An 18,260-nucleotide genomic window follows, 5' to 3' on the forward strand; every position below is an offset into this window, starting at 1 on the left:
TGGTGAAGTTACAGAATTTATCTTACCACTTTCTCCTGGAAATCCGGCGTCCACACTGTACTTTGCTCTGTTCACAAAATTTGGCAAAGCGGCAAGAAGTAACTGACTCTGTTGATAAACAACCGGTTGCGGTGACTCAATATCAACTCATTCTGCGTCTATGGATTCAGATTTTTATTTGGGCCATTATTATTTTGAATATTTTCACACTCGTTTTTCCAATGCCTCAATTTTCCGCACCGATGACAAGGAAATGTCTTTTTTGCTTCCTCTCTCCTCGTTTTCCCTTTTGGTTTTCCCCCACTATTTTAATTCTGTCTGAATCCTTTAGTGAGATCATTATTCTAATTATTTAATTTAAGCTCTTGCTGTTCTGCCAATTTTACTTAAGTCCACATTACTTTTTCTTTTAACTTTTTGCGTCTATTTTCAATCTCATCTCCACAGTATTTTGCATACTTTAAAACTTCATCTATAGGCTTTCCTGTCCAGCACGACATGTGGTTTTGTGCTGGACAGGACAAAACTCAGGCCTTAGTCCAGACATCTGACAAATCTCAGGCCTTAGTCCAGATACAAACCGATAAACAAAATGTCCCATACCTTTTTCTCCGGTATGCTCAAATCCACTATACTACTTGAACACCTGTAACAGACGTTCATAATAAGCATGTACAGTCTAATTTATTTCTTGGGTTGATCTGTCTATTTTTATCCAATCTGTTTCCTTTAGGGGAATTTTCCCTTTAAAAAAAGTGATCACCTGGTGATACTTCTTCATTACCTCCTCTGAGGGTGCTTCTGTTTTCTAATCTCTTGGATACTCATCACTAGGCCAATCAACTGTGATCTTACATTCTGTCCATAGATCTGCAGGTACTACTATGTCAAACAGACCATCCAAATCCTTCAACAAAACTTTAGAAACTTTTGCAAACCTTTCAATCTGTCTACACCATTCAACTGGCTTCTCTCGTAATTTTTTTAAATCATTAGTAAATGATAAAATATCTTGTCGGATCCATGGAACATGTAAATAACCTCCTCCTGGTACTGCTCTCATTGGGCATAACCTTATGTCTTCTTGGGTTCTCTTAATAGATATTCTGATGCGGTCCTATTTGCCTGTGCCTCCTCCTTTTTCTTTGTTCATCTTGTTTTCCACCTGTCTAATTCTCCCCATTTCTGTAATATTGTCATTATTTCCTTAATGTGTAATTTTCTTCCTGACACAATTATCTTTTCCAAATCTTTATCAGTTAAATCTGCTCTGTAAGGTTTCTGCAATACTTTTGATTTCCCTATTTCAATTCCCATCTCAGATGCAAGTTCTGTCAATTTTTCATGAAATATTTTTACATTTCTGGTTATGCTCCTACATATGAATAACAATTCCTCTTCACTGTACATATTCAGCCTGTCTACTCCCACATTTCCAGATATCATCTCTTCCAATTCTACTTTCAATTTATAAATTATCCAAAATCTTTGGCTGTGGATTCGGTTTGTCCATTCCCTGTACCCACCTTTCTAAGTCTTCTGGCGGCACAATTGTGGCACTTTTAGTTCCTGTGGAGGTTTCTAATCATACTTGCTTTGAACAACTAGGTGTAACTCTTCTTGTGGTTTTATTTATCTGTTCTCTTATTGGCAAATCCATTAGTGATATTACTGATTCACATTCACTGGCCTGATCTTCAATTATTATGTTCTCTTTTTTAAACCTAAATATCTTCTATCTGGGTGATTCCCTATTAATGTTGGATCGTACTTCCACATACAAACTCCACTGTCTACTACTATTATTGCTTCTATTTTGTTAACCAATTAGTCTCTCTGTTTACACTCAGGTTTCTCCAATCCTGTTGCAGCTTTTATTCTTTTATCCAATCAAGCTCAAATTTACAAAATTCGCTTAGACAAAACTAGTGCGGCTCTATTGTGACGTAATTATCACTCCTCACTACTGACCTCTCCTTCACAACCTTCCAAAAATCACACACACCCGCTGTATTAACCAATTCCAGCATGGCACTCTGTGATGTCAGTGTAACAACTGACCCCTCCTTTACAATTCCCTACCTTGTCACACACCCGCTATCTCAACCAATCCCAGCGCGGCTCTTTGTGACGTCAGTGTAACTCCGACGGCTGACCCTCCCTTCACAAGGTAATACGAAAACTTATTTTCTTTTAACCTTTGACCAAGATTTTTATTATTACCAACATAAAAACATTTGTTACTCTGTTTTATTGAACTAAAAGAATGGTTGATTTCTTTTACTATGAGTAAAACCCTTCCGTTTACTCCTCATACACTGCAAGTAAAACCTTCTGCTTACTTTTCACACACTACGAGTAAAACCTTTCAGCTTACTCTTCACCCAAGCTCAGAAGAACCTGCCACTCCTCTAGTGTTACCCGTTCTAGGTGGTATAACACCAAAGTTTCACCAACGAACTCTTTGCCAACAATCACTCTCACTTATTCACAGAACGTAATTACTAAAACAAACGAGTAACCTCACTGCAGCTTCCATTCACCACCCACTATACACTTTCAGGGTATTTCCAGAAACATAAAACAATATACGAATGGGTTTGTTAGAACATAACCAATAACCAATAATCACCAAACTAATCAATAATAACCATACCTCTGCTACCAGCAAACTGATCCAGCGGGCTACCAACCTGCCGACATCTATCTTTATATACTCATCTTGGCCCATAAACACACTCACTCATATAGGCCGGTAAACACCGCTGGGGGTCAAGTTTATAGGGCTAAATTTGTTAGTTCATTTGTTTATCAACTTCTTTAATCTATTACTGATCCGAAGCCCTTTCTATAACTAAAGGATCTATATTAGTTGAAGAGTAATTGGTGATATGACATAAGTTCATTAACCTTATTATCTTAATATTTAACCACAGACTCTGGATAGTTTAAAATGTTTATCTGAATAATCATATGAGCAAAACAAACCACAGTGTTAACTCCATCATTCTGAGGAAGTAAGATCAATTTGCCTAATTCAGAATTAGATTTACAACAATGAGTACCTCAGAAAAGAGAAGATAGAGAGAGACGGCACATTGAAATGAAATGAAATGAAAATGGATTTTATAGAGCGCGAATAGCTGCCCTGAGGCGTCCAAGCGCTGAGACCAAGGTGCTGCCTACGGAGGCCTATGGGCCGGGGGAGAGCTCTATTTATTAAACAGGAACGTTTTTAATTGTTTACGAAAAAAGGGCAGGTCAGAATTAGATCTCAGATAAAGGGGAAGGGCATTCCACAATTTGGCCACATTAAAGGAGAACGAGCGACCTCCTGCTCTTGATCTCCTGATCTTGGGAACTATGGCTAAAAAAGCATGAGATGAGCGCAATTGTTTGCTGGGATGATATGGAGTGATCAGAGAGTGATTGATCACTGGGCCTGTTTCCCAGAAGGCCTGGTGGGCAATACACAAAGATTTAAAATTGATTCTCTCCCTAACACGAAGCCAATGCAGGCTTTTCAGCCCAGGCTTGGCTGAGAGCCTGCGTGGTAACTGCAGAAGTGTACGCGCTGCGCAATTTTGAATTATCTGTAGTTTACGCAAGGTAAATTCTGGGGCTCCTAAATACAGAGCATTGCCAAAATCAAGGCGAGATTGAATCAGGCCTTGAATCACAAACTGCCTTGCCTCAAAGGGTAGCAGGGGGAGAATCTTCCTAAGGAGTCTAAGGAGACCAAAACAGGTGGCAGATAGCCTGGTTGCCTGGCTGTCAAACGTTAAGGACCTGTCTAGCCAGATTCCAAGACTCTTTATGATGTCCTTAGGGGCTGGTGGCAAGCCTAGACAGGGGAGCCAAATAGAACGGATTGAGACTGGAGCGGATCGACTCAAAAGCATAAGCTCTGTTTTGTCTCCGTTGAGCTTGAGACATGACAAGGTCATCCAGTTTTTCACTTTCTCTAGACATCCTGCCAAATCCACCTCTGCTGGTGAGCCGTCTCCCTGCGCCAGGGAGACCACCAGCTGAGTATCGTCTGCATAGGTAATGATCTTAATACCATATGGACGGACGAGCTCAGCCAGTGGTCTCATATAGACGTTAAACAACGTCAGGCTCAGTGATGAGCCCTGAGGGACTCCACAGCCCAGGGGTTTGCTAGAGGAGATGGTATCTTCTTCATAAACTTGAAAGGTTCTGTCGCTCAAGAAAGATTTGAACCACGCTAGCGCTCTGCCTGTGATTCCTACATTAAGGAGACGCTGCAGTAAAATTTTGTGATTCACCGTATCAAATGCAGCGCTTAGATCGAGGAGGATGACTGCCACCGATCCCCCTCGATCCAAGATCTCTCTAGTGTCCTCCATCACTGCAAGCAGGGCGGTTTCTGTCCCATGCTTAGGGCGAAAGCCCGTCTGAGTAGGGTCAAGCAGATGGTTGCTCTCGAGAAAAGGTGTTAGAAGGCCGTTTATATATTTCTCGAGGATTTTGCTGATCCAGGGGGGCAGTGAAATGGGGCGGTAGTTGTTAAAGTTGTTAGTATCCAAGTTGATTTTTTTTTTTTTGACACAGTTACACAGAGTTATATTTACCTAGGATGGTGCGAAAATCAGACCACTCTGGCCAAGCGTTAAAGGGCCTCTTATAAAGTTCAGGTGACAGGATAGGACAGGATAGATAACCTCTTCTGGATTCGACGCCTGCATCTCACTCCTCTCTGATACTAACTTCCTCCTCGATTCTTCCGCGATCTGCTTCTAATTCTATTACCTCCTCAATTCTTCTGCGATCTTCTTCTAATTCTAATTTGCTTGAAATTCTAAGTCTGCTTCTTCGTGTATTCGATCAGCATTCGGACAGCATCTCGGTCTTTCAGAATTTTGGCTGTGACTGCGTGCGTCTAATCTAACTAACTGCCTCAATTATACTTTCCTAATGGCATGTACCACCCTTAAATGTTTCAACAATATGAAACTCTTATTTCTGATTGGATGAGCTGAGGGGATGATCATCACACCATGCTAAGTTTAATAATTGTCCTTAGTTCATTGTTTTAAGATCCCGCCCATTAATTTGTTCTCCCAAGATTTATTTCCCACCCATATTTGTAAACTTCATTAACAAAATTGTATACAATTTCACAGTTTTCTATTGAATCTTCAGGATGTTCAGCTGGTTCCCAAGACATGTGTGGAGAAAGTCTTGGACGAGTCCAAAGACTTGAGCTCACTGTTTCGGAGTTGTCCCTCTTGTGCATGCGGGTAAAACCATGTGGGTGTCAGACTTTAGCATTGTTCAGAGGCCCAAATACCAACTAATAGAGAGGTCAAAAGACAAAGTATTAAATTCAAAATAAAATGATTTCACTATATACCACCTATCTCTATTCTAATCCCATTTGCTTATAAAAACTATTTATGCATTAGCATTTAGTATATAACTCGGTTTAGTTTCAGCAAGGCAGATGCTTAGCATGTGAGTTTCCAAGCGGCCATATTAGATATTATTGCGCAGAAGCAGAATTTTCCCTCCAAGCGTTAAGACGTCATGCAGCTGATGCATGCACAGTAAATTTTTCCTCGTTAGCAGCCATCTTTAATCACACTCGTATTACTTGTTAGTAAAACACATATGCAAGCTTCCTCTATCTCGAAATATACAGAATGTTGTGCATAATTAGTATTACAAACATTATTAATAATTTGTTACGGGATTATATGAGAGGATTGCGTCCGAGCAAGTCTCTTTTACATGAGTCCTTGCTCCATCAGTAGGCCCTAGTTTTTCATTGAACTCACCCCCTATGACGATATTGACACCATTGTGCAAGGATGCTAAATGTTCCGAGACCCAATATAAAATCTGATAGCTCTTAATGGTTAGCAATATGGTCTGAGTCAAAGTAGCCACTATAGAGATGAATTAGGACAATACGTATGCCATTTGACCAAGTAGTTAAGAAAGCTTGAATTAAGAGACTATCTTAGGGGATTGGAATGACGGTACAACCCAGGGTAACTGTGAACCAAGATGTTAAGTCTGCCTTGGCCCTGCCTGAAGCAGAGCGAATTGCAGGGACCGAGTACAAATAATAACCATTCAAAACTATTTCTTCAGTGGCCCAAGTCTCCTGAAATAAAGCAATGTCATAATTGTGTATACAGAACCCCCATTCTTCACAGACCAATTTGCTAGCATAGCCCCACTACATTCCAAAAAAGAGTGTTCACACCATGCTTTGAATCCCCATCACAGGTTAGAGTAAGCTCATTAGATGGCATAGGCACCTCTTCTCACTTATGGACATTAATAGATTCCAGTGTAAGGGAGTTGGTGGGGAGAGCCCTGAGGAGCCCATACCCTGCCTGGGCTCCTCGGTGGGGGAGGAATTGTCTCAATAAGAGGGCTGGGTCAATGATTTTCAGATAGGTCACCCAAGGGGGAGAAACAGTTAAAAACCGAAATGGTAAAATGAGCTATCTGAGGGGAGGTGGAGTGCGGACCTATGGACCCTATGAAAGAAACCCAGTGGCAACACCCTGATCTTACCACAATGAGTGATAACTAGCCCTGGGTGCCCAATCAAGTGCCTGGATATTATGGGATTCTTAAAAGTGATAATAACGCTGTCTCCCTCAAACTCCTGTTGCATTTTCCCGAACCGACCCACGCTTATACACATAAGAAGTTCAGAAAATAAACAACCTTGGAGCTTTGATTTCCCCTTAACACACTGTGCTGCTTTATTGATTAATTCTAGGGTGGACTCACTTGTTTTTGGGAGCAATTTAGGGAAATCAACTAATATGGCTACATAGAGACAGGCGGGGGGAGGGAGGTCACATCTAGAAGTGCAGTCATGGGATGGCTCTGCTATCTCGGCTGGGTTGGGGGGGCTTCCTGCTGAAAAAGTGCACAGCGCTAATATATTCGATGATACGGCTTCCCTTAAGCCCTGGAGGAGAGAAGTGACTAGGTCAAGCTGAAAAGCCTTACTAGTCTGATTTACAGGGAACTGTCCCCTCTCCTCTGGCAAGGACCGCATTGCCCACAGATCTTGAGCGTAACTGGACGGGGAAAAGAACTGGGGGCTTCTGCACAGAAGTTTTAACACTTCCAACCCTCCGATCCCCTCCATCCCTACAACCATCCCGGATAAGGTCCATAGAAGATAGTTCAGCCTCAATTCTCCCCAAGCGTTCGAGCAACCCAGACATCTTACTGTCAATAACATCAAAGATCATTTGCCCAGTTGTCTAAGCAGGCCTTCCATAGTCTCTTTACAAAGATTGGCCCTTGGTGTAGTCAAGTCCATAGGAGCAGGGAGGGTGGTCTTGGAAGTCTTAAGAGTCTTTTTGGGCACAGGACCTTTTTTTCCTTTTTGCAGGTGGAGGCGAAGATTGAGCGGCTGTGTGGGTTAGAGGGGGAGAGACTGGTTTGAAACAGTGGGATCTGCCCTCACAATCTGGCCCCCTAATGCTAGCATGTACATCTGAGTCGGTTTGCCACAAAACCGTCGAGAGTCGCTTCTCCACAAGGAGGATTCCTTTATCAAGAACACCCACCACCTCTTCTATGTACCCATCTAGGGTGCCGATTTCCCTGGCAATGGACCCTTCCAGATTCTGGCCTAGCTTGCGCTTTTGCCATCGTTGGTCACACTGAGCGGCAAACGCCAGACCCCATGGCTAACAATAGGAAACAAGCATTTGTAATGCAATAAGTCTTGCATTAACAACAGTTTAAGCTATTGGCAATACAATAGCTTAAACTCTCGCAAATGCGAGACCTATGGCATTGCAAATATTTGTTTTTTCACTAGCGCCCATGCGGAGCTTTCACATTCATGAAGGCTGCGCCCCTTTGTTTAATCAAGCCGCGTCTAAAGAAAGGGGCGTGTCCGACATTAAAGTGAAACCGCGGCACAGGAGCTTTGACAAAAAAAAAAGCATCTGTTTGTCAAGTTGACAAACAGATGGTTTTTCTGGTAAAAGCACCCATGCCACACTTTCACTTTGTCGGCCGCGTACCTTTCTTTAGTTGCGGTTTGTGTAACGAACGGGGCGAGGCCTCTATGAATGCGAGAGCGCCCCATGGGCGCTAGTAAACAAAGGAAATAAGTAAGCACGGCCGCGATATGCGGACTGCCCTGCTAAAATAAATAAATAAAAAAACACAGCCACTATAGTTAAAGCGGACCACCATTAATAAAAATTAAAATAAAAGTGGGCAGCGTGCTGCGAGCGAGTGGGTGGAAAAGGGGAAGAGCATTAAATAAAATAGTGCTCACCGACTTATAAAGCAGACCATGTAAAAACACCAGTAAAAGGTCCAGTCGTTATGGGAGGTAACAAATGCAGACAAGGGGAGAGTATGTGGTCTTAGGGCTAGACTGCCGACTTTGCAGCTGGGAAACCAAGGTTCGAGCCTCTGGGTCGACTCCACATCCTGTGATTCTGGGCAAATCACTTAATCTCCCTGTGCCCACCAAAAAAAAATGAATGTGTCCTTGTGTGACGTAACTGGTGCTCAAGTAAAGCGCTCCAATACCTTCGAGTAGAGTTTGTGCTGTGTAAATCTGCATTCATTTCTTTTTTTAAAAAGGTGGTATCAAGGAGGGACAAACAAGCCTAAAAATGACTCGGAAGCCAGCGTTTACAGAGGACAATGACACAAGCCAGTTAAAAATGTGGGCGGGCTTCCAACCCATACTCCACTACTGCATGCTTCGCAGCAGCGCATGCACTGACCAGGCTCTACCTAAAAATGGGGAACAAACTGTGAATTTAGGCAAATATGGCACCAAAAATGTCAGAGAAGCTTGGATCAGGGAAGGAATTAAGGAACGAGATTATCAAGATTTCATGGTACCTCAAATAGCAGGGCCAAGGGAGGTGGCCCTGACCAGTCTCCTCCGGGCTCCCCTGGCCCTGGATGAGCCCGGGCTTTGCCCTGGCGCATCCCGTGCTGCGAGTTACAGGCTGAGCATATATAGTGCCAGAAGTAGGATTAGTGGCAGGTGTTTCAGGGCTCCTCCTCTGACTTGTAGCATTATGAGATAGGTCATCCCGCAGAACGGCTCCCGTGATGACTCCCGCTCAGTGGGTTGCAGGCTGTGCTATATAGCGCCAGAGGGGGGATTACTGGGAGGTGTTGCAGGACTCCTCCCCACCCTGAAATAGTGTGGGACAGGTAGTCTAGCAGAATGGCTAACGGTGATATGTCCTTTACAAAAGATTTTATCTCACTTGTTTAAATGGGGCTATCCCCATTAGATGATCGATTTGAGACCAACATAATTTGGAGTAGACTGGATGGCTAACGTATTGAAGGATAATCATACAGTAGTGGATCTTGGCGCTTTTGTTAGGTAAGTTGATGTTTTGGAGATAACTTGGAGCGCCGGAAAGGGCTCCCGCTGAACTTTTAAAACAAAGCACAAGGGTAAAATCGCCGCTATTTTTAAAAAAGGCACTCACTGTATTATCACTGTCAGCCCATTCTCCCCGGTCCACCGCTAATTGTTTGGTTTGTGTGGAGGGAGGCGGGACAAAGACCCGAGCTACAGGAAGTGATTCACAACTTCCTGGCCGGGCGACCAATCAGCTGCCGGCAGCTGTTAGCCCACCCACTATATCATCCCCTGCACTCCCAGACGCGAGTGGACGCGCTGGAGATAACTTGGAGCGCCGGAAAGGGCTCACGCTGAACTTTTAAAACAAAGCACAAGGGTACAATCGCAGCTGTTTTTAAAAAGGCACTCACTGTATAATCACTGTCAGCCCATTCTCCCCGGTCCACCGACAATTGTTTGGTTTGTGTGGAGGGAGGCGGGACAAAGACCCGAGCTAAAGGAAGTGATTCACAACTTCCTGGCCGGGCGACCAATCAGCCCACCCACTATATCATCCCCTGCACTCCCAGATGCGAGGGAGATAACTTGGAGCGCCAGAAAGGGCTCACGCTGAACTTTTAAAACAAAGTACAAGGGTAAAATCGCTGCTGTTTTTAAAAAGGCACTCACTGTATTATCACTGTCAGCCCATTCTCCCTGGGACACCTCCAATTGTTTGGTTTGTGTGGAGGGAGGCGGGACAAAGACCCGAGCTACAGGAAGTGATTCACAACTTCCTTGCCGGGCAACCAATCAGCTGCTTGCAGCTGTTAGCCAACCCACTATATCATCCCCTGCACTCCCAGAAGCGAGTGGACGTGTTGGAGATAACTTGGAGCGCCGGAAAGGGCTCACGCTGAACTTTTAAAACAAAGCACAGGGGTAAAATCGCCGCTGTTTTTAAAAAGGCACTCACTGTATTATCACTGTCAGCCCCTTCTCCCCGGTCCACCGCCAATTGTTTGGTTTGTGTGGAGGGAGGCAGGACAAAGACCCGATCTACAGGAAGTGATTCACAACTTCCTGGCCGGGCGACCAATCAGCTGCCTGCAGCTGTTAGCCCACCCACTATATAATCCCCTGCACTCCCAGACGCGAGTGGACGCGCTGGAGATAACTTGGAGCGCCGGAAAGGGCTCACGCTGAACTTTTAAAACAAAGCACAAGGGTAAAATCGCCGCTGTTTTTAAAAAGGCACTCACTGTATTATCACTGTCAGCCCATTCTCCCCGGTCCACCGCCAATTGTTTGGTTTGTGTGGAGGGAGGTGGTACAAAGACCCGAGCTACAGGAAGTGATTCACACCTTCCTGGCCGGGCGACCAATAAGCTGCCTGCAGCTGTTAGCCCACCCACTATATCATCCCATGCACTCCCAGACGCACAGCGGGCGCGGCGTGCCTAAGGCAAGCCCGTCTGCGCCTGTCCGCGCCCGTCTGTCGCCAGGAGCCAGGACCCCTGTTCATTTTAAACCTGACAATCCTGATAGCTCCTCTCGAGCCTTACCTATGCTCACCTATACTAGAGAATTCTTGTTGAAGCTTAGACCAGCCCCCCAATTATGTCCCCTTGGAGGATGGCCCGAAGGACCTTTTTCTTGTTATAAGTGTAAGTACCAGCCCAGCCCCCTGCAGAATATAAAAACTACAGCTAATTCTATCACTACCAGACTATCCTCTATCGCCGAGACACGGCCCTACACGAACCCCCCCCCCCGCCGACTCACCTCACCATACTACATGGATAGGCCTCCTAGCAAACGTTAGATCGCTCCCCCGACATGCCACCGCCATCTGGGATCTTTTAGAGGATACTAACCCAGATCTGGGATTTCTCACAGAAACCTGGATTAAACCATCTGCAGTTCTTGCGATAGCTCTAGCTCTACCACCCAGCTTTCGCATTCAAAGAATTGATAGGCTAGAATGAGCGGGCGGAGGTATAGCCATAATTCATTAAGAACATATATCAGTTACCATACTTGACCAGTTCTGTTCAAAATTATTCGAATGTCTTATTTTTAAAATTGAACTACATCCCCAACAGAGTTGGAAAGGAGCACTGGTTTATAGGCCCCCTGGACCAATAAACGACTTTAATGGGTGCCTTTTAGAATTTATCGCCCCCCATATTGCTGCTACCCGAAATTTCCTACTTCTAGGAGATTTTAATATTCATAGTGAGGACTTAAACAACTTAGACAACAAAACTTGTCTAGATGACTGGGCCTCCCAGGGACTTCTCAAGCTCAACAGTGATCCCACTCATCTAGCAGGACACACCCTTGATTTAATTCTTTCCAACTCTCAATTCATTGAATATAGAGATACTCTACCGCTTACTTGGTCGGATCACTCTGTAGTTAATTTCCATCTGACAAGCCCCCCTATCTCACCTTCTTCCCTACCCCTTACAGGTAGGTGGTACAGACCCTGGCATAAAATCAAAGCTTATCACCTTGCCTCTTCTTTTTCGACATGGGACATTGACACCCGCAATTTCAATGTCAAACAACAACTAAACCATTTTAACAACACTATCTCCAGCGTACTGGATGAAGCAGCACCTTTAAAGCCAGCCACTCACCCCCCCAAAAGCTGTACTGCTACTACAGAATGGTACTCCCCGGCCCTACGTATTGAAAAGAGTGAATGTAAAAAACTGGAGCGCACCTGGCGACTCACACACCGAGAACAAGATAGAACTAAATACAAATGCGCATTAGCAGTTCATCATAATATTAAAACAGCGTGCAAAATGCACATTACTCATCTATTGGAGAAGGCTGGATCCAATTCCAGGGAACTATTTAAAATAATAAAAGCCTACTCTAGCCCATCAGCATGTGACACTGTGGAATCCCTCTCACAGTCCATATGCAATGATGTCGCAGAGCATTTTATCCTTAAAATTGATGCCATTCACCAGAAAATCATTGCTGCTAACACTTCTTCCCTTCCCCCTACGGTCTGCCCTCCTGACACTTACACCACATCTGCCCAACTCCACACCTTTCCCCAGCTTCATATGAAGGAAGTGATATCCCTTATAGAAGCAATGAAATCTGGCTCACCCTTGGATACCATCTCAGCCAGGATTTATGCTAAATTTGCGGAACAACTAGCTCGCTCGATCTGCTCTATTCTGAATTGCTCCTTAGGGAGGGCCACCTTCCATCGGCCTGGAAAGATGCGCAAATTAAACCCATACGTAAAGACCCCAAGGCCCCAACCACCGAAATCACTAATTATCGACCCATATCTCTTTTACCTTTTCAGTCCAAACTCCTTGAAAAGTACATCAATAGACACCTGTCTAATTATCTGGAAACTCACCAACTACTGGATATTTCTCAGTCTGGGTTTCGGGCTAAACATAGTACAGAGTTCGCTCTTATTGAGGTTACCGATAATATACGCATGGCTACTGACAACGGTCAAGCAGCACTTTTGGTGGTGCTTGACCTGTCAGCAGCATTTGACACCATTTCACATCACATCCTTCTAGAAAGGCTCCAAGACATAGGTATTCAGGGGCTAGCACTGAGGTGGATCACCAACTTTCTTACAGATAGAACTCAAACAGTTACCATGGGATCTTTTACATCTGCCACTACCAAAGTGAGCAAGGGGGTCCCACAGGGATCCTGCCTAAGCCCTATCCTTTTCAATATATATGTCACCCCCCCTGGCCAGACTCATGAGATCCTTGGGGTTCACTCCAATCTCATACGCAGATGACACCCAGCTCCTTCTAACATTTGATAAAAATACACCTAACACTGACCTATTGTTTTCCGAAGGCATGAAATCTATCGCTGCCTGGATGCGTAACAACTTTTTACAACTCAACGGGGGCAAATCAGAGATCATGTTGTTTGGAGGAGCTACCACTCTGTGGTCACCTGCTTGGTGGCCAGAAGAGCTGGGAACTGCCCCCTCTCCCAAAGAAGTGGTTAAGAACCTAGGTGTCAAGATTGATCACAAACTCACACATAACGCACATGCCAATACCACCGCAGGTTCCTGCTACTATGTTCTTGGCCTTCTGCGTAGGATTTTTCCACTTTTACCCTCCTCTACAAAAAAACACTCATGCAGGCCCTAATATTGAGTAGGCTTGACTATTGTAATGCCCTCCTGTTTTCGGCCAACGAAAGTGCCATTAATAAACTCCAGGTAGTGCAGAATACTGCTGCCCGACTCACCAACAATGCCCCATCTAGAACACCCTCTGGACCCCTACTCAATCAACTTCACTGGCTCCCCATAAAGAAAAGGGTAAAGTTCAAAATAGGTTGTATTATTCACAAAGCCCGTAATGGCAAAGGCTAACCTCCTACTAACAAGCTCTCCTCCTATATCCCGTCACGAACTCTCAGGTCTAGCACCGAACATTTGCTCACCATTCCCAGAATCAAAAAGGCTCGCAGTGGTGGCAAGGCATTTTCTTATCTTGCCCCCCGATTCTGGAATAGCCTGCCTCCTCGGTTACGCTCAGGAAACAATCTGATTCAATTTAGAAAGATGTTAAAAACCCACCTCTTCTAAATTTCTTCCCTCCTGTTCTGATGTTCCTCCGTCCCCATCGCCGAGATACCCTCATGGGTGATTCAGCGCTATACAAACCAATAAATACCAAAAAACGTTCTCTGATGTTGCAAGAGTGCTTTTGGTGTGCGTTGACTCTTCGTTGTTCTTTTCTTTGCATTAGTTTGCTTTGGTGAGGTGCAATAGTACCTGGTGGATTTTTTCTGTTCAGTCAATACCTGTAGTGATGCATTCATTAATAGTCTTTTTCACGTCAGTCTTTTCTAGTTATTATTTTGCTGCTAGTAAGTTATCTGGTGTAACAAGGACTATGGGCCAGACTTACAACCCTTTTTTGCGTCCGCTAACGGGAGAATCTCCCGTTTGTGGCCGTAAAAAAGGAGTCCCTGACTCGCAAAATAGTATTTGCGCCTCTTGCTATTAGGAAGGGGTGTCCCTTCCTAAAAGCAAATCAACATGCTATGCACTAGTGTTTTGCGGCCTCAAAACACTCCCAGTTCACCACATACTTCAAGTAGGTGGTAAACCACACGCAAAGGGGAAGGGGTCCCCAGGAGAACCCTTCCCCTTTGTGAGTATGTTGGGAAATATTCTTTAAGAGCAGGCAGTGGTCCCAGAGACCACTGCCTGCTCTTCAAAAATATTTCCCAACATACTGCCTGGGACTGCTTTATTAAAAAGCAGTCCCAGACATGGTGGTCTGCTGAGCTCAGCAGGCCATCATCCCTGGGAGGGCTGTCATTCCCAATGGGCTCGCAAATTGCGAGAGGCTCATTAACATTAATTGCAAACAGTGTGAAATACACTGTTATACATCGGAAAATGCGCCTCCAAATTGCAACTCGCGAAAGAGTCGCAATTTGCGGTGCACAGTTTTCTTGGTCATACATCTGGCCATACATCGTTTGTTTTCCTTGACTATGGGTTTTGAGTATGTGGTGCCAGTATTTTTGATGTTTAGGGTGGCTGAGTCATTGTAGTTTGAGAGCTCGTGAACACACTGAGGTGTGTTATTATCAGATGTGGTGGATATGACATTCTCATTGGATTCTGTAATAGAGATGTCCTTTATAGGTATTCTAAAGAGTGCAAGAGTGTGGTGGGCGGACCAATATATTTTTATGTTTTTTCAGGGTGGATGAGGTCTGGAGCAGAAATGACATGGTCATGGATCTTTCCATGACTGTGCTTTGGGAAAAATGAGATTTAAAAGTCAAAAAGTGAGCAGATTTCTTTTAACCTGGATGAAAGGAATTTTGTTAATGTTAGAAGAAGTAGAGTGGCGTGGCCAGCGGCATGGCGGCTTAGACGTACCTAGCCGGAGCTCCTGCCGAGCAGCAACTTGATCCGACATGTACCTTTCCCCAGCGGCACACTGACGATAGCCAGCGGCAGCCCAGACCCCACTGACACTGGTGGGAGTGTGGAAGCGGCGAAAACAGTGACAGGGTCCGCGGCATAACTAGGGTTCGCGACCGACCCGGTGAGCGCCTGAGCAGGCAAGATGGCGGCCGCGACGCTGGAGTGACCCCGGCGAGTCTAGAAGGCGTTTTGCGGCCTGCCTGGAATTGCCGAGGCGAGAGTCGGCATCAACACTGGAGTTTGGCCTCGGTGAGTCCGCCCTGAACTAGGAGAGAGGCGCTGAGGATACGCGGGACGCTGCGATCTACCGGCCGCCTTTACCAAGATGGCGGCCGGCATCCTCCGCGGCAGCCACTGACAGGCAACGGCTACACGCGGCGGTCCCGAGTTCGAGGTGAGGCGGAGGCCCCTGGCAGAGGAACCGAGGCGGCAGTGGAGCGGCCAAGCGAGGTAACGGGAGCTGGAAGCGACAAGGAGCCGAGGGGCACACACGGACAGTGACAGGCTGCAGCCATTTGGAGCAGGCAGAAGGGAGGTGTGCAGGGAAGCGTGCGAGAGCTGCGGGGGCCAACGAGTGAGTGCCCGGTACCGGCCCATCTGAGTGGCGATCTGAGTGGTGGGCTCCCGACCCCTATATACCCTCGCTGGATGCATGGAGGGCGTCATCACCGACCTGGCGCATATGGAGAGGTAGCGGGCACCGGCTTTTCATAGGCTTGGACCAGACACCTGGGGAGAGGAGCGTAGGACGCAACCGCACCCGCCTTATACAGGGCACATACAGGGCTCCCCCACATCCTGCACAGGCGGGGTCCCACAGGGAGTGGAGCAGAGAGTGTAGAGGAGGCATCCAACCACGGTACCGAGGCCAGAGTGTACCGAGGGGACCATACCCTGCTGGACGTGGATATAGGCGGTGCAACACAGCGGAGAGCTACTGCTTCCTGCGGGGCCTGGCACACTCCCACGAGGCGCCGAGCGCCAGAAGTTGGCACCCGAAGAGCGAGAAGCCATGGGGAAGGGAGATCCGGCAACGAGGACGAAGAAACAGGGTCCCATGGATAACTATGCAGCTCCTCGGCCAGCCGTGGAACAGCAGTCCGGGCCACACGGATCGCGGTCCGATACGGCGATGTTGATGGAAGCCATCCAGGCCTCTAGGACCGACATACAGGCGTCCCGCTCGGCCCTGGAGGTGAAGATTGGTGAGGTGGGCTCTGAGGTGACGCTGCTGAGGCAAGACTTCCGGAACCTAACAGAAAGGGTGGCGGCGACGGAAACTGGAATAAATGATCACGAGGTAGCCATAACAGCGCTGAAGAAAGACATGGCTGAGCTGCAGGCCTCACACCGTCAGCTACTGTGGAAGGTGGATGAAGCGGAGAATAGATCCAGACGCAATAATCTACGCTTTGTGGGTTTTAGGGAAGGAAGCGAGGGGAAGGACATGTCCTCCTTCCTACATAACTGGTTGACAACTACATTCCCAAAGGCGCAGTTTTCCGCATGCTTCGTCATTGAGAGAGCGCACAGGGCCCTTCTGGCCAAACCACCGGAAGGGGCACGACCAAGGCCAGTTATAGCACGCTTCCTGAACTATGCTGATAGAGATCTAATCCTACGAGAATCCAGGAAGCGGGGAGAGATTCGGTGGGAAAACACAACCATAATGATTTTCCCGGACTACAGCCAGGAGGTCTCAAAACAGCGTCGATCCTTCGACTCAGTGAAGGCAAAACTGAGGTCTTTGAACATTTCCTACATGCTTCTCTTCCCTGCGAAGCTTAAAGTGCTGTTTAAAGACAAGTCCTTCTTCTTCACACATCCTGAGGACGCATGGCAGTGGCTTGAGGAACGTCCCATCCTGAATAGTAGAGAGGCGGCGGGTCGGGAAGTGATGGAGAGATCATTGCGAGGACGGCCACTCCGGGAGCGACCGAAACCACAGAGAGCGAAAACGAGGCGGTTGAAGACTCGGAAACCGGAGACGCCATACCAACCCCGTGCATCACAGGATCGGAGAGGAAGCAGGTCAACGTCGCCGGGTCTTGGTCCGGTGACGAACTCTAGATTCGGCATCTTGAGGAACGGAACCCGATCGGAAGGAGACGAGGGAACAGTATCAGAGGGCCGCACGTCCGAAGGAGAGGAGGAAGACATTGTAGACGACTCAGAACACCCGCTGGTCACAGAAATCCAGCTCATGGAACGGGACTCATCGGGGCGGGCGCTCACCATGGACTCACAGGACTCACGCTCTTGAGGTTCACTGGTGTCCGGGGGCTAAAGTGCTGCAGCTCGGCGATACGGAGCACGCAAGTTACCACGCCCTCCTTGTTTTATAAGTTCCACTCATTGTTGTTTGACAAGTGAAGGGAGGGATGTGTGGGAGGGCAACAGGCCTTCTCCCGTGGATGGTTTGGTCCCAGGTTGGGAGACAACTGACAGGGGAGGGAGGTGGGATGGGGGGAAGGTTCTCAATGTTTCTTGAGTTGGGGTCAGGGAAAGTTAAAGGGGGGAGGGGGGAAGCAGTTCGTGAACAGAAGCAGCACACCTCTACACACCGCATCACTCTTCCACCTCAGGGAAGCAGCATGATACACACCGAAGGGACGCAATGGCAAGTGCACTAAACACCTCCCATCTGGGTGAACAGGGCATTTCCATATTGACCTGGAATGTCAACGGCCTTGGGTCAAAGATTAAGCGAGGGCTCGTGACTGCCTACATCAAAAGGGTGACACCAGACATAGTCCTACTACAGGAGACCCACCTCAAGGGCAATAATTGTGCTTTTATAGCGCGGGGGAACTACATGACATTGGCACATGCGGGGTATACCTCAGATTCCAGAGGGGTGGCGATTCTACTAAAGAAAACAGCTCCATTTCAGATCACACGTACATGGCTAGATCCTCAGGGGACTTATGTGGGGATACAAGGGTCATGGAA

Source organism: Lissotriton helveticus, chromosome 3_1 (genome assembly GCF_964261635.1).
Source record: "Lissotriton helveticus chromosome 3_1, aLisHel1.1, whole genome shotgun sequence".
Taxonomy (NCBI): Eukaryota; Metazoa; Chordata; class Amphibia; order Caudata; family Salamandridae; genus Lissotriton; species Lissotriton helveticus.